General features: G+C 37.7%; 1 non-coding gene across 27 annotated transcripts in view; it reads left to right on the top strand.

Moving 5' to 3' along the window:
- Nucleotides 1-23786, top strand: part of TSGA10 (testis-specific gene 10 protein) — a 150494-nt gene that overhangs the window by 99925 nt on the left and 26783 nt on the right. For 19 of the 27 annotated variants that reach the window (XR_006691542.3, XR_012421921.1, XR_012421927.1 and 16 more), the window contains one exon: nt 9235-9444. The exons of the other annotated variants lie outside the window; for them this stretch is intronic. This is a non-coding gene — a transcript (testis-specific gene 10 protein). The remainder of the gene's footprint in view (nt 1-9234; nt 9445-23786) is intronic. 27 annotated transcript variants of the gene reach the window in all.

Genomic DNA, 23786 nt, shown 5'->3' with positions numbered 1-23786 from the left:
AGTAATATTGTTTAGTAATATTGTAATACCTTAGGGTATGTCCCTTCTATGCTGATTTTGCTGAGGGTTTTAATCATAGAGGGATACTGGAGTTTGTCAAATGCTTTGTCTGCATCTATTGAGATGATCGTGTGATTTTTGTTTTTAATTCTGTTTATGTGGTCTATCATATTTATTGACTTATGTATGTTAAACCATCCCCGCATCCCTGATATGAAACCCACTTGATCATGGTGTGTTATCTTTTTGTTATGCTGTTGGATTCGGCTAGCTAGTATTTTATTGAGGATTTTTGCAGCTATGTTCATCAGGGATATTGGTCTGTCGTTTTCTTTTTTTGTTATGTCCTTTCCTGGTTTTGGTGTTAGTGTGGTATTGGCTTCATAGAATGATTTAGGGAGCTTTCTCTCTTTCTCTGCCTTGTGGAATAGTTTCAGTGGGATTGGTACCAATTCTTTGAATGTCTGATAGAACTCAGCTGTGAATTCATCTGGTCCTGGACTTTTCTTTATTGACAGTTTTATTATTATTGTTATTACCATTTGAATCTTGCTGCTTGTAATCTAGAAGGGTTGTATATTTCCAGGAATTTATCAGTTTCCTCTAGGTTTTCTAGTTTGTGTGTGTAACAATGTTAATAGTAGCCTTGAATGATCTTTTGTATTTCTGTGGTATTGGTTGTAGTATCTCCCATTTCATTTCTAACTAGGCTTATTTGGATCTTCTCTCTTCTTTTCTTGGTTAATCTTACTAATAGTCTATCAGCTTTGTTTATCTTCTCAACCAGCTTTTTGTTTCATTTATCTTTTGTAGTGGTGTTGTTGTTGTTGTTGTTTCCATTTCATTTAGTTCTGCTCTGATCTTTATTATTTCTTTTCTTCTGCTGGGTTTGAGTTTGGTTTGTTCTTGTTTCTCCAGTTCCTTGAGGTGTGACCTTAGATTGTCTGTGCACTTTCAGACTTTTTGATGTAGGCATTTAATGGTATGAACTTTCCTCTTAGTACCACTTTTGCTGTATCCCAGAGGTTTTGATAAGTTGTGTCACTATTATTGTTCAGCTCAAATAATTTTTTAATTTCCATCTTGATTTCATTGTTGACCCAGAGATCATTCAAGAGCAGATTATTTAATGTCCATGTATTTTTATAGTTTTGAGGGTTCCTATTGGAGGTAATTTCCAGTTTTATTCCACTGTGGTTTGAGAAGATACTTGATATAAATTCGATTTTTAAAAATTTATTGAGATTTGTTTTATGGCCTGTCATATGGTCTATTTTGGAGAACGTTCCTTGTGCTGATGAATAGAATGTATACCCTGCAATTGTTCGGTAGAATGTTCTGTAAATATCTGTGAAGTCCATTTCTTCTAGGTTATAGTTTAAGTCCATTGTTTCTTTTTAAACTTTCTGTCTTAATGACCTATTGAAGTCCCCCACTATTATTGTGTTGCCGTCTATCTCATTTTTTAGGGCTAGTAGTAATTGCTTATAAATTTGGGAGCTCCAGTTTTAGATGCATAAATATTTAGAATTGTGAGATTTTCCTGTTAGACTCTTCCTTTTATCATTATATAATGTCCCTCTTTGTCTTTTTTAACTGTTGTTGCTTTAAAGTTTGTTTTGTCTAATATAAGAAAAACTACTGCTGCTTGCTTTTGGTTTTCATTTGTGTGGAATGTGTTTTTCCACCCCTTTACTTTAAGTTTGAGTCCTTATGTGTTAGGCGAGTCTCTTGAAGACATCAGATACTTATTTGGTGAATTCTTATCAATTCTGCCATTCTGTATCTTTTAGGTAGAACATTTAGACCATTTACATTCAGTGTTAGTATTGAGATGTGAGGTACTAGTCTATTCATTATGCTACTTGTTGCCCAAATACTTTGTTTTTCTTTAATTGTGTTATTGTTTTGTAGGCCTTGTGAGATTTATACTTTAAGGAGATTCTATTTTGGTGTGTTTCAAAGTTTTGTCTCAAGATTTAGAACTCCTGTCGGCAGTTCTTATAGTGCTGACTTGGTAGTAGCAAATTCTCTCAGCATTTGTCTGAAAAAAAACTTTATCTTTTTTTTTTTTTTTTCATTTTTGAAGCTTAGTTTCACTGGAGACAAAATTCTTGGCTGATAATTGTTTTGTTTAAGGAGGTAAAAGATAGGACCCCAATGCCTTCTAGCTTGTATGGTTTCTGCTAAGAAATCTGCTGTTAATCTGATAGGTTTTTCTTTATAGGTTACTTGAAGCTTTTGCCTCACAGATCTTAAGATTCCTTCCTTTGTGTTGATTTTATTATTTATTTATTTTTGAGATGGAGTTTTGTTTTTGTCGCCCAGGGAGAGTGCAATGGCACTATCTCAGCTCACTGCAACCTCTGCCTCCTGAATTCACATGATTCTCCTGCCTCAGCCTCCAGAGTAGCTGGGATTACAGGCACCTGCCACCACGCCCAGCTAATTTTTTTATTTTTAGTAGAGAAAGGGTTTCACCATGTTGGCCAGGCTGGTCTCGAACTCCTGACCTTAGGTGATCCACCCGCCCCAGGCTCCCAAAGTACTGGAATTACAGATGTGAGCCACCGCACCTGGCTTGTGTTGACTTTAGATAACCTGATAACTATGTGCCTAGGTAATGATCTTTTTGCAATGAATTTCCAGGTATTCTTTGGACTTCTTGTATTTGGATGTTTAGATCTCTAGCAAGGACTGGAAGTTTTCCTCAATTATTCCCTTTAATAAGTTTTCCAAACTTTTAGATTTCTCTTTTTTCTCAGGAACACCAATTATTCTTAGGTTTAGTGATTTAACATAATCTTAAACTTATTGGAGGGTTTGTTATTATTACTGTTATTTTTCAAGACAGAGTTTCACTTTTGTTGCCCAGGCTGGAGTGCAATAGCACAATGGCTCACTGCAACCTCTGCCTTCTGGGTTCAAGCAATTCTCCTGCCTCAGCTTCCCAATGTTATTATTTTTTTAAATTCTTTTTTCCTTCTCTTTGTTGCAGTGGGTTAATTCAAAAGTCTTGTATTCACGCTCTCAATTTCTTTCTTCTACTTGTTCTAGTCTATTGTTGAAACTTTCCAGTGTTTTTTGCCTTTTTCTAAGTTTGACTTTTCATTTGCAGAAGTTGTGATTGTTTTTTATTCATGCTATCTATTTCTCTGGAAATTTTGTCATCCATATCCTATATTTCTTAAAATTTCTTTAAGTTGGTTTTCACCTTTTTTCTGGTGCCTTCTTGAGTAGCTTAATAATCTACCTCCTGAATGCATTTTCTGGCAATTCAGAAAATGCCATTAAGAAATTTGTCATTCAGATATTTCTGGCAATTCAGTTCCCAATAAGTTCCTCATTTTCCATCTGAGACTTCCTCAGCCTGGACTTCACTGCTTATATCACTATAAGCATTTTGGTCAAAACAATTTAACAAGTCTCTAGGGAGTTCCAAACTTTCCCTCATCTTCCTGTCTTCTTCTGAGTCCTCTACACTCTTCCAACTTCTGCCAGTTACCCAATTACAAAGCTGCTGCCACATTTTCAGGGATTTTTATAGCAATGCCCTACTCAGTACCAGTTTTCTGTATTAGTTCTCACATTCTTATTTTAAAAATACCTGAGACTGGGTAATTTATAAAGAAAAGAGCTCTAATTGGCTAATGGTTCCGCATGCTCTACAGGAAACACAGTGGCTTCTGCTGTGCTTCTGGGGTGGCCTCAGGAAACTACTCATAGCAGAAGCCAGAATGGGAGCAGGCACATCACATGGCCAGAGCAGGAGGAAGAGATAGGGCAGGGAAGGTGTTACACACTTTTAAACAACCAGATCTTATGAGAACTCACTCACCATCATGAGAACAGCACCAAGGGGATGGTGATAAGCCATTCATGAAGGATTCAGTCACTTCCCATGATGCCCCACCTCCAACATTGAGGATTATAACGGGACATGAGATTTAAGTGGGAACACAGATCCAAATCATATGAATTATCTAGGACTTCTAGAAATATGTCGAATAGAACTGTTGAAAGAAGACATTCTTGCCTTGTTCCCAATCTTAGAGGAAAAACGTCTAGTTTCTTATCATTGTCTAATGTTAGCTGTAGGTTTTTTGTAGATTTTCTTTATCAAATTGAGAATTCTCCTCTATTCCTACTTTGTTGACAGTTTTTGTCATGAATGAATATTGAATTTTGTCAAATGCTTTTTCTGTATCTATGGATGTGAGTATATGATTTTGTTAACGTGTTGATGTGATGGATTACATCAACTTATTTTTGAATGTTGAATCAGCTTTGAATATCTGAAATAAATTGTACTTGGTCATGGTGTATAAGTCTTTTTATGCTTTATTGTATTTAATTTCCTAATATCTTGTTGAAGATTTTTGCATGTATTTTTCTGAGAGATATTAGTCTATAATTTTTTATTTCTTGTAGTGTCTTTCTCTGGTTTTGGTATTAGGATAAATCATTTGTACTATTTTCAAGAAATTGGTCCATTTGATCTAAGTTATCAAATTTGTGGGCATAGAGTTATTAATAATATTCCTTTATTATTATTTTTATGTCCATATAGTCAGTAGTAATGGCTTCTCTTTTATTTCAATATTAGTAATCTTTTCTTGATTAGCCTGCCCATATGTGCATCAGTTTTATTGATCTTTTAAAGGAACCAACTTTTGATTTCTTTGATTTACTCTATTAATTTCCTGTTTTCAGTTTCATGGATTTCTGCTCTTATTTTTCTTTTCTTCTGTGTATGTAGTTTGGATGTTTGTTCTCTCCAAATTTCATGGTGAAGCGTGATCTCTAAATGTTGGAGATGGGGTCTAGTGGGAGGTGTTTGGATCGTGGAGGCAGATCTCATGAATGGCTTGATGATCTCCCCAGGGTAATGGGTTGACATGGGATCTCGTTGTTAAAAGGTATCTGGGGCCGGACTTGTGGCTTACGCCTGTAATCCCAGCAGTTTGGGAGGCCTAGGAGGATGGATCACTTGAGGCCAGGAGTTCGAGACCAGCCAGGCCAGCATAACAAAACCCCATCTCTACTAAAAATACAAAAATGCGCAGGGCATGATGACACACACCTGTAATCCCAGTTACTTGGGAGACTGAGGCATGAGAATTGCTTGAACCTGGGAGGCAGAGGTTGTAGTTGGCAGAGATCGTACCACTGCATTCCAGCCTGGGCAATGGAGTGAGACTTTGTCTCAGGAAAAAAAAAAAAAAAAAAAAAGGTACCTGAGACCTCTTTTCTCTCTCCCTTGCTCACTGTTTTGGTATGTGACACACCTCCTCCCCATTTGCCTTCCACCATCAATAAAAGCTTCCCAAGGCCTTCCCCAGGAGCAGATGCTGGCACAATGCTTCTTGTACAGCTGGTAAAACCATGAGTGAAATAAACTCTTTTTTAAAATAAATTACACAGTCTCAGGTATTCTTTTACAGCAACTCAAAACACACTAATACATCTGCTTTTTTTTTTTTTCTTTTTTGGATTTAATATGTTCTTCTTTTTCCTAGTTTCTTAAGGTAGAAGCTTAGGTTATTTTTTGTTTGTTTGTTTGTTTGGAGACAGAGTTTCGCTCTTGTTGCCCAGGCTGGAGTGCGATGGCAGGATCTCGGCTCACTGCAACCTCCACCTCCCAGGTTCAAGTGATTCTTCTGCTTCAGTCTCCTGAGTAGCTGGGATTACAGGTGCCTGCCACCATGCCCAGCTAATTTTTTGTATTTTTAGTGGAGACGGGGTTTCACTATGTTGACAAGGCTGGTCTCAAACTCCTGACCTCAGGCGATCCACCTGCCTCGGCCACCCAAAGTGCTGGGATTACAGGTGTGAGCCACCACTCCCAGCCAGGTTATTAATTTCAGATATTCCTTCTTTTCTAATATGTGCACTCAGTGCTACAAATTTCTTGTAAGTACTGCTTTAACTACATGCCACAAATTTTGGTAAGTTATATTTTAATGTTTATGTCATTCAAAAATACTCTAACTTTTTTTTGTGATTTCTTCTTTGACCTATGTGTTATTTAGAAGTATGTTGTTAAATTTCTAAATATTTTGGGACTTTCCAACGATCCTTCTGTTAATGTATTTCTAGTTCAACTCCATTGTGGTCTGAGAGTGTACTTTGTATGATTTTTGCTCTTTTAAGTGTGTTCAGATGTGTTTTAATAGGGCATATGTGGTCTATCTTAGTGAATGTTGCATGTGAGCTTGTAAAGAATGTGTAATGTGTACCGATCTTTGACAAACCTGACAAAAACAAGAAATGGGGAAAGGATTCCCTATTTAATAAATGGTGCTGGGAAAACTGCCTAGCCATATGTAGAAAACTGAAACTGGATCCCTTTCTTACACCTTATACAAAAATTAATTCAAGATGGATTAAAGACTTAAATGTTAGACCTAAAACCATAAAAACCCTAGAAGAAAACCTAGGCAATACCATTCAGGACATAGGCACAGGCAAGGACTTCATGTCTAAAACACCAAAAGCAATGGCAACAAACGCCGAAATTGACAAATGGGATCTAATTAAACTGAAGAGCTTCTGCACAGCAAAAGAAACTACCATCAGAGTGAACAGGCAACCTACAGAATGGGAGAAAAATTTTGCAATCTACTCATCTGACAAAGGGCTAATATCCAGAACCTACAAAGAACTCAAACAAATTTACAAGAAGAAAACAAACAACCCCATCAAAAAGTGGGCAAAGAACAGAACAGACACTTCTCAAAAGAAGACATTTATGCAGCCAACAGACACGTGAAAAAAAGCTTATCATCACTGGCCATCCAAGAAATGCAAATCAAAACCACAATGGCATATCATCTCACACCAGTTAGAATGGCGATCATTAAAAAGTCAGGAAACAACAGGTGCTGGAGAGGATGTGGAGAAATAGGAACACTTTTACACTGTTGGTGGAACTGTAAACTAGTTCAATCATTGTGGAAGACTGTGTGGCGATTCCTCAAGGATCTAGATCTAGAAGTACCATATGACCCAGCCATCCCATTACTGGGTATGTACCCAAAGGATTATAAATCATGCTGCTATAAAGACACATGCACACGTATGTTTATTGCAGCACTATTCACAATAGCAAAGACTTAGAACCAACCCAAATGTCCATCAGTGATAGACTGGATTAAGAAAATGTGGCACATATACACCATGGAATACTATGCGGCCATAAAAGGATGAGTTCATGTCCTTTGTAGGGACGTGGATGCAGCCGGAAACCATCATTCTGAGAAAACTATTGCAGGGACAAAAAACCAAACACCACATGTTCTCACTCATAGGTGGGAATTGAACAATGAGAGAACGCTTGGACACAGGAAGGGGAACATCACACACCAGGGCTTGTCATGGCAGGGGGAGCGGGGAGGGATAGCATTAAGAGATATACCTAATGTAAATGACGAGTTAATGGGTACAGCACACCAACATGGCACATGTATGCATGTGTAACAAACCTGCATATTTTGCATATGTACCCTAGAACTTAAAGTATAATTAAAAAAAATAATAATGTGTATTCTGCTGTTTTTGGATAAAGTACTCTATAAATATTAAGAACCAATTGATTGATAATGGTATTTAGCTGAATTGTATCCTTGCTGACTTTCTGCCTGCTTGGTCTGTCAATTACTGATACATGGGTGTTGCATTCTCCAATAATAATCTATAATAGTAATCTAGAATAGTATCTCTCCTTGCCATCCTATCAATTTTTTTGCCTCACATATGTTGGCATGTTGTTAGGGACATACACATTAAGGTTTGTTATGTCTTCTTTGAAAATTAACTTTCTGCAATCATTATGTCATGCCCTCTCTTTATTACTGACAATTTTCCTTTCTCTGAAATTTGCTTTGTCTGGTATTAATGTAGCTACCCTAACTTTCCTTTTATTAGCATTAACATTTAAATATTAATATTAATTTATTGTAGATAAATAAGTAGATCTTGTTTTCTTATCCACTCTGACCATTTGTCTTAATTGGGGTATATAGATTAGTCATAGTTAAAGTAATTATAGTTGGATTAATATTTCCCATATTTATAAGTATACTTATTGCACTGTTCATTTGTTTAGTCTTCAGCTGCTCTTCTGCCTTTTTTGGTTTTAATTGAGCATGTTATATGATTCCATTTTGTTTTTTCTCTTAGGGTATTATATTTTCTTTTTATGTATTTATATAGTTATTTGTATCATTATTAATATATGACTCCTCTAGTAGTCTGGATGTTTCATTAGAGCAGATACCACTTACCATTGAATATGTACAGTGACTGGAACGGAGTGTATATTCAATAAATATGTGATGAATGGGTGGGTGGATGGAAGGATGGATAAAAAGTTGGCTTGAAGAATAAGAAAGAGTGAGTGAGGAAGGAAGGGAAGAGGTAGAGAAAAAGTAGGAGTGAATTATGGCCAAATAACTTATAGTGGGAGCAAATTATAGTGCTTTACACTTGTGAAATCACTTGTAAAAACACATAAATGTATTTGCCTCTCAGTTCCTCTTGTCTTCACATTATCGCAAACAAATACTTCTCTGTAGGTGGCAGTGCACTTACATAAGACATTTTTCTAAAAGAAAAGGGTGGGGGTGGAATTATCTTGAACATTCGAAAGCATTTATGTAACTTGAATCTCATAGTTTTAAAAACATGCTCTTTTTTCCTATAATGTGGATATATACTTCATTTATACTTGCCCTTAGTCTTTTTCCCTCAGAGGTATTAAAGAGTTATCAGTTTTCATTTTATGACATCATGATTGAAATCAACATGCCAGTCAAGAATTCAAAAACAGGTGTTGTGAATAAGACAGTGGCTAGCATTTTTGTTTTTAACAACAACAATAGCATTTGTAGTATAAAATAATTGAAACTGGCTAATATAGTTGGTCAAATGATATATCTCAACTAGCTTTGGGGCTGGAGACTTTTCAGTGGGAAAAGTTTCTTTTTCCTAAGTACGTTAAAAAGAATGACCAGTTGACCACCCTGCTCGTGAATTATGTAAAAAAAATAAAAACCTGAATTTATATTAGAGTGTTTTGTACATATTGTTACCACCTATATTATCTAAAACTTCATACAAGCTAAATGCACTATTCTTAGATTTGCCCCACTTTGTTTTTCTATGTTGTAGTTTTCTTCCAGTTTAATATGTATGTATACATACATATATATATATATAATTTTATTCTTACAGCACTTAAATGCAGAAAGGTCTTACAAGTCCCAGATTTCTACCTTACATAAGTCTGTTGTAAAAATGGAAGAGGAGCTTCAGAAGGTTCAGTTTGAAAAAGTGTCCGCTCTTGCAGATTTGTCTTCTACTAGGGAACTCTGTATTAAACTTGACTCAAGCAAAGAACTTCTTAATCGACAGCTGGTTGCTAAAGATCAAGAAATAGAAATGGTATGTAATATATTTTTAAAATCTTCTTTAAAATGGCTGTTACTGTAAAGTTAGTATAATTTTGGAAAAATAAGTTCTTTTTTATGTAATATTACATCAGGCCATGTCTTTGAACTTAGAGTTTATTTTTTTATTTTTAAAATCCAAGAGGTTAGTTTATGACAGCTGTATTCCAAACAGCTTAAGACTGTAACAAAAACTCTTCCTTTGAGCGTGTGATTTGCATTTACTTTTAGCTGGCAGAATCATAAAACACACTGACATAGCGATCAGCAAAGAACCACGAGGTTGAGGTTTATTTAGCTAAATTTTAACTTTAATGATATTCTTTTAAGCTAAATTTATTTATTAATTGGCCGGGTTCTTTTAACTGTAACTCAGTTGATTGTATCTACTTTGTGCCTGACATCGTACTTGCCACTGGGAGTATAATTTTCAAAAGATATAGGTTCCCGTCCTCAGGGACTTCCCACTGACATACAAGTAATTCGTAATGAATGATATATTAATAAGAGACACTAAAAGCTTTATAGAGGAAATTTCTATTCAGCCCAGGAATATCAGGGAGGAGTACACAAGGAGATACTGAGGAGCTCTAAAGGAATGAGGCATCCCATTCAAATGGGAAAACAACACAGGCAAGGGTATGGACTGAATAATAAGTACTTTGTAATGGCTAGTGTAGCTTGCACTGGAGGAAGTGGCTGGGGAGATAGAGCCCGAATTTTAAAGTATGTGTAGAAGATGCATAGTGTATTTGAAATAGTGGAAAATTTTGGTCATGTTTAAATTTCTGTTACTGCCAAACCCTATTGAACTTTTATTTTTTATTTTTTAATTTTTGAGATGGAGTCTCACTCTGTCGCCAGGCTGGAGTGCAGTGGCACGATCTCAGCTCACTGCAACCTCCAGCTCCCTGGTTCAAGTGATTCTCCTGCCTCAGTCTCCCAAGTAGCTGGGATTACAGGCGTCTGCCACCACGTCCAGCTAATTTTTGTATTTTTAGTATTGATGGGGTTTCACCATTTTGGCCAAGATGGTAGGTCTCGATCTCCTGACCTCGTGATCCTCCCACCTCGGCCTCCCAAAGTGCTAGGATTACAGGTGTGAGCCACCGCGCCCGGCCAAACCTTTTATTTTGTTAGTCTGCAGTTGGATAATGTATTTGAGAATCATGTATCTAGTTTGTTTCTGTAAGGGCCACTGTTAATGTTTTAATGAAGTGGTATATGCTGGAATTCTCACTCTTCAAATTATCTTTTATTTAAATAAGAACATTTTAGGCCGGGCGTGGTGGCTGACGCCTGTAATCCCAGCACTTTGGGAGGCCGAGGCAGGCGGATCATGAGATCAGGAGATCGAGACCATCCTGGCTAACACGGTGAAACCCCGTCTCTACTATAAATACAAAAAAACTAGCCGGGCGAGGTGGCGGACGCCTGTAGTCCCAGCTACTCGGGAGGCTGAGGCAGGAGAATGGCGTGAACCCGGGAGGCGGAGCTTGCAGTGAGCAGAGATCCGGCCACTGCACTCCAGCCTGGGTGACAGAGCGAGGCTCCGTCTCAAAAAAAAAACAAAAAAAAACAAAACAAAACAAAACAAAACAAAAAAAACATTTTAATGATGAAAGTAACTCAAGAATAGGTACTCACTATAAAAATTCAAACAGGCTGTGCATAGTGACTCACGCCTGTAATCCCAGCACTTTGGGAGGCCAAAGCAGGTGGATCACCTGAGGTCAGGAGTTTGAGACCAGCCTGACCAACGTGGAGAAACCCTGTCTCTACTGAAAATGCAAAAATTAGCTGGGCGTGGTGGCGCATGCCTGTAGTCCCAGCTACTTGGGCGGCTGAGGCAGGAGAATTGCTAGAACCCAGGAGGCGGAGGTTGCTGTGAGCCAAGAATCGTGCCATTGCACTCCAGCCTGGGCAACAAGAGCGAAATTCCGTCTAAAAAAAAAAAAAAAAGAAAAAATTTCAAATAATACGTCCTTTACACTTTTTTACTGATGTTTTTAAATTGGAAAAGTCTTACCTGTTACTCTGACACAAAATGAAGTAGAAATATCAGAACATGTCACACGAAAGGTTATTAAAAAATACACTATGACCAAGTAGGGTATATTCTAGTAATCTTCTTAAAGTTTTGAAATCATTGCCCTTAGCAAAATTATATATAAATCTTGATAATGATTTATATTAATTTAAAAAATTTTAAAGATGTTTACTCCAAGTTTTGTAGCTTACTTCCTGTTTCCAAAGTACTTTAAGTTACCCTGACATTAATCTTTTTTCTTTTATTTTGCTTTGGAATTTAATTATTTACGTCTGCATCTTTATCTCCTCAAAGCAACAATCTCAACCATCCTATTTATTTTTGTATTCTTTTTAGCTGTAACATGTATATAGGAGGTACTCAGATAGTTTTCTTCTAGATTAAACTTTTGATTTTGGGATATAATGGTAGATTTGCATGCAATCGTAAGAAATAGTATAGAGAGATCCTGTGTACCCTTTACCTGGTTTTGCCCAATGGTAATATCTTGAAAAATTATATATATTGCAATACTCTATTAGATATTTGACATTGATTTAGGGTGATGCAGAGCATTTCCATCACAGGAACCATTGTGATGCCCTTTTGTAGCCCTGTCTACTTCTCTCCTATCCCCAAACCCTCCTTAATTCCTGGCAATCATTAATCTGTCTTCCATTTCTATAATTTTGTCATTTCATGAATATTACATAAATGGAATAATACAATATGTAACCTTTTGGGATTGGCTTTTTTCACTCAGCATAATTCTCTAGCGATTCATCCAGGTTGTTGAATGTGTCAATAGTTCATTCCTTTTTATTACAGAAGAATGTTCATCCTGTTGGTGTAACACAGTTCGTTTAACCATTTACCCACGGAAGAATGTCTGAGTTATTTCCAGTTTTTGGATATTACAAATGAAATGTTTAGGTTTTTGTATGAGCATAAGTTTTCATTTCTCTGTAAATCCCCAGGAGCAGAATTTTGGGTTCTTGTGTTAGTTGCAGGATTAATTTTTTAGCCAAGTGCCAACCTGTCTTCCCAGGTATCTGTACCATTTTGCATTCCCACCAAGAATGTATGAGTGACCTCGTTTCTCCACATCCTTGCCAGCATTTGCTGTTGCCACTGTTTTTTAATTTTGCCATTCTGAAATGTGTACAGTACTTTATCATGGTAGTTTTAATGTGTATTTCCTTAATGACTAATGAAATTGAAATTCTCCTTGTGTGATTGTTCGCCATCTCTATATCTTCTACAGTGAAACGTCTCTTTGTCTTTTGTCCATGTTCTCATTGGATAGATGTCTTTTTTAATGTTCAGTATGGAGAGTTCTTTATTCTACATACTAGTTCTTTATCACAGCAGCCCCCAACCTTATTGGCACCAGGGACCAGTTTCATGGAAGACAGTTTTTCCACACACTGGGTGGGTGATAGGGAATGGTTTCAGGATGATTCAAGTACATTACATTTATGGTGCACTGATTTCTGTTATTATTATATTGTGATATATAATGAAATCATTATGCAACTCACCCCAATGTAAAATGATTGGGAGTCCTGAGCTTCTTTTCCTGCAACTAGACAGTCCCATCTGGGGGTGATACGAGACAGTGACGCCCGAAAGATGTTGCTTAAGTCCAGTCTACTCTGTAATCTCATTTTGGTTGCTGTCACCGTAGAAAACTCTGCATCACAAAGATAGGATGTTGGAAACGGAAGCAGGCTTTTCAGTGTTTTTGTGGCAACCTCAGGTTATTCTGCCTCGACTTTAATCCAGAACGGATGGAGATTTGAAATTGTCTCAACATACTTTTAAAGCCACCATCATTTGTGATCTCAAGCAGTTGATCCTCTTCTGGCACTGACAAAGTCGATTCACCTGGCATATTCACAAATGGGTTGCAGATCCATTCCTTCCAAGTCCAGGGGTCTTTTGTGATTGGGAAATAATGCTCAAACTCTTTTGAAAGCTGAGATAGGTGATCATACACCAACTGGGAGAAAGAAGGCCCTGGCTCACCCTCCTTCAGAATCTCCGCCAATGTTTGAAACATGTCAAAGATCCCAGGATTCACTTGTTGCCTCCAATATTCCAGTTTGGCTTTGTTTTGTTTTGTTTTGTTTTGTTTTCACTCTGTCACCCAGGCTGGAGTGTGGTGGCGCGATCTCAGCTCACTGCAGCCTCCGCCTCCCAGGTTCAAGCGATTCTCCTGCCTCAGCCTCCCAAGTAGCTGGGATTACAGGTGCCTGCCACCACACCTGGCTGATTTTTGTATTTTTAGTAAGACAGTATTTCACCATGTTGGCCAGGCTGGTCTTAAACTCCTGACCTCAAGTGATCTGCCTGCCTTGGCCTCCCAAAGTGCTGGGATTACAGCAGTTTAGTTTTGAACGCGGCCACTTTATCTGCCAACTTGAACGCAGTTGTCATTCTCCGCTGAAGTGACAAATGGAGTTTGTTGAGCAGGTTGTATAGGTCACACAAGTAAGCAAGTTTTGAGATGCATTCTGTGTCACTGAAATGTGCTTCCAGTGGCGACATTTTCTAAAAGAAATCCCTGGAGTTGCTCTCGTAACTCAGAAACTCTGGCCAGTGATACACCTTTAGAAAGTCATCTCACTTCTGTGTGTAAGAGAAGACATGTTTGCTCTGCATCCATCTCTTCACAGAGCTATGCGAACAGACGTGAGTTAAGGGCATGCACTTTAACGTGGCTAATAATTTTAATCACATCCTGCAAAACATTAAGTTCAGGTGATATTTTTTGGATAGCCAGCATTTCTCTATAGATGACACAGTGTGTAGACTCACATTCAGAGGTGACCTCTTTGACCCAAGTAATGAAATCAGACAGCCATCCAGCCATGGCAACCACTGCATCTGTGCATATACTGACACAAAATGACCAATTTAGTTTTCCTGATATGTCATCATTCAAAGACTTGAGTAGTCTGCAACTGTGATGTTGGTTGGCAACAAAAGTGCGCATAACATATCTTCCTGCACATGCTCCTGAAAAATATGTCACACAGAAACAAGCATTGTTGCCTTGCTGTCAACATCGGTAGACCCATCAACCTGGATTGCATACCATGGTGACTCATTAATCCTCTCTAACAATTGTGTTGCAATATCTTCTGTTATTTCATCAATTCATCTAGTTATTGGTGCTAGTCAAAAGATGAACACATGCCACCTTTTGAACTTCAGCCTCTCCTAAAATTTTATGACATATATCCTTATCAGTATGCAGGATCAACTCTCCACCAATAGCAAAGGGCTTCTTAGCATTAGCAACGTGTTTAGCCACTAAAAATGATGCTCTCAGTGGAGACACATTCGATGAAGTGGTGGTCTTTAATAATTACTTCTGTTCTTTGTGTTCACATTTTTTTTTCTTTTGAAAAACTCCAAAGCTTGTCTTTTAATACAGGGTGCTTGGTCTCCACGTGGCAAAGCAGTTTTGAAGGTTTCATGATTTCACTGGATAGCCGGTTACCACATTATACAAAGCAGACTTGGAGAATGTGAATCACCTGTTGCAATGAACCTGTAATTTAAGTAGGACTCGGTATCTTCTTTTAAATGCAGCTTTCCTTTTCTTGACAGTCTTAGAGTCTTCTGCTGCCTCATCATTGGGTCTTTTGCCTTTTTCAAAGGAGCTCTCTAGTGATGTTTGTTTTTTACTCATTTTGGCTAGGGTTAGCTTGTGGGCTTGCCACAACTGTGACTGAGACAAGTACTCCGTGCAGGAAAGAGACACGGATGGAAGTGGCGAATAAAAAAATGGGCGGGCCACCTGCAGACTAAAATAAGTGTCAGATTCTGACTTAAAGCCTGCCGCCAGATGCAACTGTACAATTGAAGCACATCAACTCACTTGCCACTGTGAAGCCTACCACCAGATGCAACTTAATTGTCACTTGCCACTCAGCGATAGGGTTTTTTTTTTTCTTTTTTTTTTTTTTTTTTTTTTTTGAGACGGAGTCTCGCTCTGTCACCCAGGCTGGAGTGCAGTGGCCTGATCTCAGCTCACTGCAAGCTCCGCCTCTCGGGTTTATGCCATTCTCCTGCCTCAGCCTCCCGAGTAGCTGGGACTACAGGCGCCCGCCACCTCGCCCGGCTAGTTTTTTTTGTATTTTTTAGTAGAGACGGGGTTTCACCGTGTTAGCCAGGATGGTCTCGATCTCCTGACCTCGTGATCCGCCCGTCTCGGCCTCCCAAAGTGCTGGGATTACAGGCTTGAGCCACCGCGCCCGGCCAGCGATAGGGTTTTGATATGAGTCTGCAAGCAATTGATTGATTAAAGTCTCTGTGCAGCCAACCCTCTCTGCTAATGTTAATCTATATTTGCAGCAGCTGCCCAGAGCTAACATCAGTGCCTCAGCTCCACCTCAGATCAGCAGGCATTAGATTCTTTTAAAGAGTGCACAACCCAGATCCCTTGCCTGTGTAGTTCACAGTAGGGTTCCACTCCTATGAGAATCTAACGCTGCTGCAGATCTGACAGGAGGCGGAGTTCAGGCAGTAATGCGAGTGATGGGGAGCAGTTGTAAATACAGATGAAGCTTTGCTGGCTCACCTGCCACTCACCTCCTGCTGTGCTGTGCTCGGTTCCTAACAGACCACAGACTGGTAGCGGTCTGTGGCCCAGAGGCTAGGGAACTCCTGCTTTATCAGATATGTGGTTTGCAAATATTTTCTTTCACTAAGTATGTGGCTTGTGGTTTTTTCCTCTTAACAGGGTCTTTCTCAGATAAAAAGTTTTCAGTTTTGATGAAGTCGCATTTATAAATTTTCCTTTTATGGATTGTGCTTTTGGCTTTAAGTCTAAAAATTATTTACTATAGCTCTAAATTCCAAAGATTTTCCTACTTCTTATTCTAAATGTTTTATAGTTTTATTTTTCACATTTAATTCTGTGACCCATTTTGAGTTAATTCTGTGTGAAGTGTGAGGTTGACATAGAGGTTCTCTTTTTTTTTTTTTTTGCCTATGAATATCCAACTGCTTCTGTACCATTTGTTTAAAAAGCTATCTTTCTGCCATTGAATTGATTTTGTACTCTTGTGAAAAATCAATTGGGTATATTTGTGTGTGAGTCTATTTCTTGGTTTTCTATTCTTTTACATTTACCTATATATCTATCTTTCCCCCAATACCACAGAATTTTGGTTACTGTAGTTATATATTAAGTCTTTAATTTAGGTTCATCTGCTTTATTCCTTTTTTTTTTTTTCAAAATTGTTTTAGGTATTCTAGTCTCTTTGATTTTTCACATAAATTTTAGAATAATCTTTTTATATCTACAAAAATCCTGCTTGAATTTTGATAGGAATTGCATTAAAATTGCATTAACTTGGGGAGAATTAACATCTTTACTATGCTACGGCTTCCACTTCATGAACGTGATATGTCTCATTTAGATCTTCCTTGATTTCTTTTGTTAACTGTGTAGTTTTCAGCATGCAAGTTCTGTACATTTTGGATTTCCACCTACAAAATGAAAAGAAGTATTCTTTTTTTGAGCTATTGTAAGTGGTATGTTAGTTTTAATGTCATTGTCAATGTGTTCCTTGCTAGTATGTAGAAGTACAATTGATTTTTGTTTTTTTGTTTTCTTTTGGTTTGGTTTTAGAGATTGGGTCTCACTCTGTCGCCCAGGCTGGAGTGCAGTGGCACATAGATTACTGCAGTCTTGAACCCCTGGGCTCAACTAATTCTTTCACCTCAGCCTCCTAAGTAGCTAGGTGGCACTACAGACATGTGTCACCATGCCTGGCTAATATTTTGATTTTTGTAGAGATGGGGGTCTTGCTATATTGCCCAGGCTGGTCTTGAACTTCTGGCCTTAGGCAATCCTCCTGCCCCAACCTCCCAAAATGCTGGGATTACAGGCATTAGCCAGCATGCCCAGCCAACAATTTTATTTTATTTTATTTTATTTGAGATGGAGCCTTGCTCTGTCACCCAGACTGGAGTACAGTGGTACGATCTTGGCTCACTGCAACCTCCACCTCCTGGGTTGAAGTGATTCTTCTGCCTCAGCCACCCAAGTAGCTGGGATTACAGGCATGCGCCACCACACCCAGCTAATTTTTGTGTATTTAGTAGAGACAGGGTTTCATCATGTTTCCCAGGCTGGTCTCAAACTCCTGACATCAAGTTATCTGCTCGCCTCAGCCTTCCAAAGTGCTGAGATTACAGGCATGAGCCACTGTGCCCAGCCAACAGTTTTAATTTTTGAATGTTTATCTTGTATCCTATGAACTTGCCAAATCCACTTAGTAGTTCTGGGAGTTTTCCTGCAGATTCCATGGGGTTTTCTAGGTAAACAACCACTGTATCTGAAAATTAAGACAGTTTTATTCTTTTCTGATCTGTGTACCTTTTCTTGCCTTCTTGCACTGTTTCATACATAAGCACTATGTCAATTAAGAATGGTGAAAGTGTACATCTTACCTTCTTCCCAATATTACAGAGAAAGCATTCAGTGTTTCACCACTAGTGTTATCTGTAGTATTTTGTAGTTGCTTTTTATCAAGTAGAGGGATTTTCCCTCTATTCCCATATTTCTAAGAGGTTTTATCATAGATGGATGTTGAATTTTGTCAGATGCTTTTTCAGCATCTAATTATAAGATCCAATTATTTTTCTTATTTAGCCTATTAATATGATAGATCACATTGATTGTTTTTGAATTTTGAACTAGCCTTCCATCCCTGAGATCACTCAGATAATTTTAAATAAGAAAAGAGAAGTTAGGGTCAAAAATATCAATATTGCCACCTTCATTCTCCTATAAAAATAGTTTAAAGCACTATCTGGACCTTTTTGTCAGTCTTAGTTTTCTTTGCTTTTCTTTCTTTAAAAAATATATTTACTGAGCTATATTTGTTGATATATCATTCACATAATATACAATATACCCTGGTCTTGATTTTCTATCTCTAAATTAATAGTATATCTATTAACTAACTCTTCTCAAGAGGAATTTTGAGAGCATGAATTCCAAATGTTCTTCCTTTAATATCTTTTAATGAATACTTATGCTATGGATGATTTCCTTAGGCATCATATGAGAAGTGCTTTGGAAAATCTCATATAATTTTTGAAGGAAGCAAAGGATTTTTAAAAATGTAGTCATCACCTTAGGCTACAATGGATTTCAGAACCTAAAACCAGAATAAGGTATTTTCTCCCACTATAGACATTTTGGTACATTTCCTTCTGGCCCTTTTATTTTCCTAGCCAGATTTTTGTGTTCTTTTGCATAGTTGCAAAATAATATATTAAATGGATTATTCTACTTTTTACCATTTCTGTATAAAAAATTAAAAATTTTTATTACTGTGTAAAAAACAACATGGAAAATTTTTTTACATAAAACTTTTATCACATTTTGCATTATATCCTTAAGATGGATTCCCACAAGTGGAAATTTTGGCACATACAGCCAACGAGCTTTCAAAAAGCCACTGCTTCACAATTAAGAGGAAACATCATGAAAACAAAAATGGAAACAATAGACCAGTTAGAAGTTGAATAGAGAACCATGGACAGCAGCAGCTAACAAGAGCCCTTCTGGGATCAGAGCAAGCCTCAAAACCTTGCCTCAAAACTACCCCTTCTCCTGTGAGTTTGACAGAGTAGAATGGTGGTGATGAGGGGTTGGGGGCAAGGGGAGTAGGGGAAGAAGGGAGACGTTGGACAAGGGGTACAAATTTTCAGTTACAAGGTGAATAAGTTTGGGAGATCTAATATACAGCATGGTAACTACAGTTAATATACTGTATACTTGAAATTTGCTGTGAATAGATCTCATGTGTTCTTAACACACACATACAATAGTAACTAGATGAGAGAGAGGTGATGGATATGTTAGCTTAATTTTGACAATCATTTTACAATGTATGTGTGTATCAAAACATCATGTTATATTCCTTAACTATGTATAATTTTTATTTGTCAATCATACCTCAACAATGCTTAGGTTAGGAAGTAGTACCCCTTCAAAGGGATCAAATGTAACTGGATCAGACTGTGAAGCAACGTTACCCACAGTTGATTGTCAAAATAAATAGAACAGTCAGCTAGCAATTAATAGAGACTAATAGTTGGATTTGATACCAGTAGGGACAGACTAGCCAGACACTTAACAGGGAGATCAGAGAGAGACAATCAAAGAGAGCCTGGCTAAATCCATTGTCATCCTAATGGGAGAGGCTAGAATGACTGTGTAAATGCCCATGGGAGGGGATGGGGTAACTATGTGCATACCCTGAGGAGCAACATCAGAGGCTATCTACTGCAAGGGGAATAGACATCACAGAAACAGTCCAGACAGATAAATAAGGAAATAAGCCAACCATAACAAGCCCCAAGATGGGGAGGATCAGTATTGAGACATGCTACAATATATTATGTAAAATTTCTAGTTTTCAACAACAAAAATTTAACCCTCAAAAAGCCAGGAAAATGCAGCCCATCCATAGGAAAATAAAGCAAACAAAAGAAACTGTCTTTTAGAGCAGCTTATTATTTCCTTATTATTAGTCTCTATTTGATGAGGCACTGTTATTACTCCTTCTTTTACTTTTTTCTTTCTTTTTTTAGTTGACAAATAATAATTGTGTATATTTATGGAGTACAATGTGATGTTTTGGTCTATGTATGTAGAAAGATTTGATGTATGTATGGTAGACAGGTTTAATTAAGCTAATAACATATCAACCAAATTATCAACTTATTTTTTGCAGTGCTATTAAAATTTTATCTTTTAGCAATTTTGAATTATACAGTAGATTATTATTAACTGTGGTCGCCATACAGTGTAATAAATCACCAAAACTTATTTCTCCAGTCTAACTAAAACTTTGGACTCTTTGATCAACATCTCCCCTTTCTCCATCCTTCCTCCTCCCACCATTCTACTCTGTTTCTATAAAGTCAGCTTGTTTAGATTCCACTTATAAGTAAGATCATACAGTATTTGTCTTTCTGTGCCTGGCTTATTTCAGTTAGCATAATGTCTTCCAATTCCACCCAGGTCACCATGAATGACAGAATTTTTTTCTTTTAAAAGGCCGTATAGTAGGAATCCCCAGCCCTTGGGCCGCAGACCTGTCCGGGCCCATACCTGTTACCACAGACTGATACCAGTCCTAGCCACACAGCAGGAGGTGAGCGGTGGGTGAGTGAGCATGACTGCCTGAGCTCCACCTCCTGCCAGATCAGCAGTGGCATGAGATTCTCATAAGAGCGTGCACCCTATCGTGAACTGCGCATGCACGGGATCTCGGTTGCACACTCCCTGTGAGAATCTAACTAATGCCTGATGATCAGAGGTGGAAAAGTTTCATCCCAAAACCATCCCCACCCCCTCTGCTGTCCATGGAAAAATTGTCTTCCATGAAACCAGTTCCTGGTGACAAAAAGGTTGGGGACTGCTGCTGTATAGTATTCCATTTTGTATATATACCACATTTTCTTTATCCATTCATCTATTTTTGGCCTTACTTTACTTCCTTAAGTATGACTTCCTTTATTTCTTTGAACATATTTAAAATTGCTGCTTTGGTCCAGGCGCTGTGGCTCACGCCTGTAATCCCAGCACTTTGGGAGGCTGAGGCGGGCTGATCATGAGGCCAGGAGATCGATACCATCCTGGCTAACATGGTGAAACCCCATCTCTACTAAAAAAATACAAAAAAATTAGCTGGGTGTGGTGGTGGGTGCCTGTAATCCCAGCTACTTGGGAGGAGGTGGCAGGAGAATGGCGTGAACCTGGGAGGCAGAGCTTACAGTGAGCCGAGATCATGCCACTGCACTCCAGCCTGTGTGGCAGAGTGAGACTCTGTCTCAAAAATAAAAATAAAAAAGAGCTGCTAAGTCTGACTGTATATGTTTGCTGTCCTTTCTTCTATCAACTTCTTTAAAAGCTATTAACATTTAAAAGTAATAATTGTAACAATATATCATTGGACTTGTGACATATATAGATGTCAATGTAAGACACTAATATCACTAATGAGAGAAGGAAGAAATACAGCTATGTAGGAATAGCATTTCTGTATTGTGCTGTAAATAAACAGTTCAACAGTAATAGTTGCAGATGTCAATACCCTACTTTTAATAATGAAGAGAGCAGCTAAGCAGAACATCAACGAGGAAATACAGGATTTCAACAACACAAAAACCAAATTGGCATTAACATAAATATATAAAACACTCTTCCAACAACAGTAGAATACATAGTCTTGTCAACATGGAAGACCCTCCAGACCATTAGGCCATAATGAAAGCCTCAGTAGATTTAAGAGGATTGAACTTATGCATAGTATGTTTTCCCACCACAGTGGAATTGTTAGGGATTGATAAAAGAAGGTAATTTTGTAAAATCACAAGTATATGAAAATTGAGCAGCACACTTCCAAATAGTGGTGAGTCAAAGGAAAAATCACAAAGGAAAAAATATACTCTGAGATTAGTAAAAATGAATGTGTACTGTGTCAAAACATACAGGATGCAGCTAAAGCAGTACTTAGAGGGAAATTTATAGCTATAAATGCCTATCTATATTATAAAAGAAGAAAACTCTTAAGTCACTAACGTAGCCTTCCACTTAGAACACTGGAAAAAGGGAGCAAACTAAACCCACAGCAAGAAGAATGAAAATAATAATCCAGATTAGAACATAAACTAGGTGAAGAGAAAACAATCGAGAATCAAAGAAGCCACAAGCTTGTTCTTTCAGAATATCAACAAAATTGACAAATCTTTAGCAAAGTGACAGAGTCAAATTACTAAAATCGGGAATAAGAGAAGGGACATCCCTACTAACCTTACAGAAAAAAGTATCATGGGGAATATTATGAACAACTGAATGCCAAAAATTAAATGTTTAGATGAAATCAACAAATTTCCAGAAAAACACAAACTATTAAAACTGACTTAAGGAAAAGAAGAAAATCTGAATAAACCTATAACCTAAAGAGGTCAAAATAGACATTTTTAAACTTTCATAAAGTAATACCAAGGCCCAGATGGCTTCAGTTGTGAGTTCTTCCAAATGATTCAAGATGCATTGATCCAAAATTTTTGCAAACTCTTCCAAAAGTAGAAGAGAACACTTCTCAGTGCATTCTATGAAGCCATTATTGCCCTGATGCCAAAGCTAGACAAAGACCTCACAGGAAAATCAAACTGCAGACAATTATCTCTTATGAATACAGATGAAAAATTCTCAAGAAAATACTGTAACACTGAATCCAACAACACATAAAATGAAATTTACACCATCAAGTAGGGTTTATTCCATGAGTGCTGGGTTGGTTAACCCTGAAAAATCAATTAATACATATTAATTAAATAAAAGACATCCAGATTGGAAAAGAAGTAAAACTATCTCTGTTTGCAGGTGACATGATCTGAAATATAGAAAATCCTAAGAATCCACTAAAAAACTATTAGAATAAATGAGCATCAGGGTTGTAGGACACAAGATCAATATCCAATTATCGTATTTCTTATTTCTATACATTAACAATGAACAATCTACAAATGAAAATAAAAAAATTCTGTCAAGCAGAATTGCATCAAAAAGGGTAGCACTAAAAAAGGACAAATACGGCTGGGCACGGTGGTTCATGCCTGTAATCCCAGCACTTTGGGAGGCCGAGGCAGGCGGATCATGAGGTCAGGAGATCAAGACCATCCTGGCTAACATGGTGAAACCCCATCTCTACTAAAAATACAAAAATTAGCTGGGCGTGGTGGCGCATGCCTGTAATCCCAGCTACTTGGGAGGCCGAGGCAGGAGAATCACTTGAACTGGGGAGTTAGAGGTTGCAGTGAGCCAAGATTATGTCATTGCACTCCACCTGGTGACAGAGCAAGACTCTGTCTAAAAAAATAAAAACTAAATAAAAAAAGACAAATACTTGTACTTTACAAAACTACAGAACATCGTCAGCAGAAATTAAAGGAGACCTGAATAAAGGGAAACATCCCACGTTCATGGGTCCGAACACTTATCATTGTTAAGATGGCATTACTCCCAAAACTCATCCACAAATTTAATGCAATGCTTATCAGAATCCCAGGTGTCTTCTTTGTAGAAATTGTCAAACTGATCTAAAATTCATATGGAAGTGCAAGTGAACAGCCAAAACAATCTTGAAAAAGAAAAGCAAAGTTAGGAGACTCACACTTCCTGATTTCAAAACTGGCTGCAAAACTAAAGTAATCAAGACAGTGTGGCACTAGCATAAGGAAAGACATAGAGGTTAATGGAACAG

This window comes from Macaca fascicularis, chromosome 13 (genome assembly GCF_037993035.2).
Source record: "Macaca fascicularis isolate 582-1 chromosome 13, T2T-MFA8v1.1".
Classification (NCBI taxonomy): Eukaryota; Metazoa; Chordata; class Mammalia; order Primates; family Cercopithecidae; genus Macaca; species Macaca fascicularis.
The sequence above is the reverse complement of the archived record's forward strand: the minus strand, read 5'-3'. Positions and strand labels throughout refer to the sequence as shown.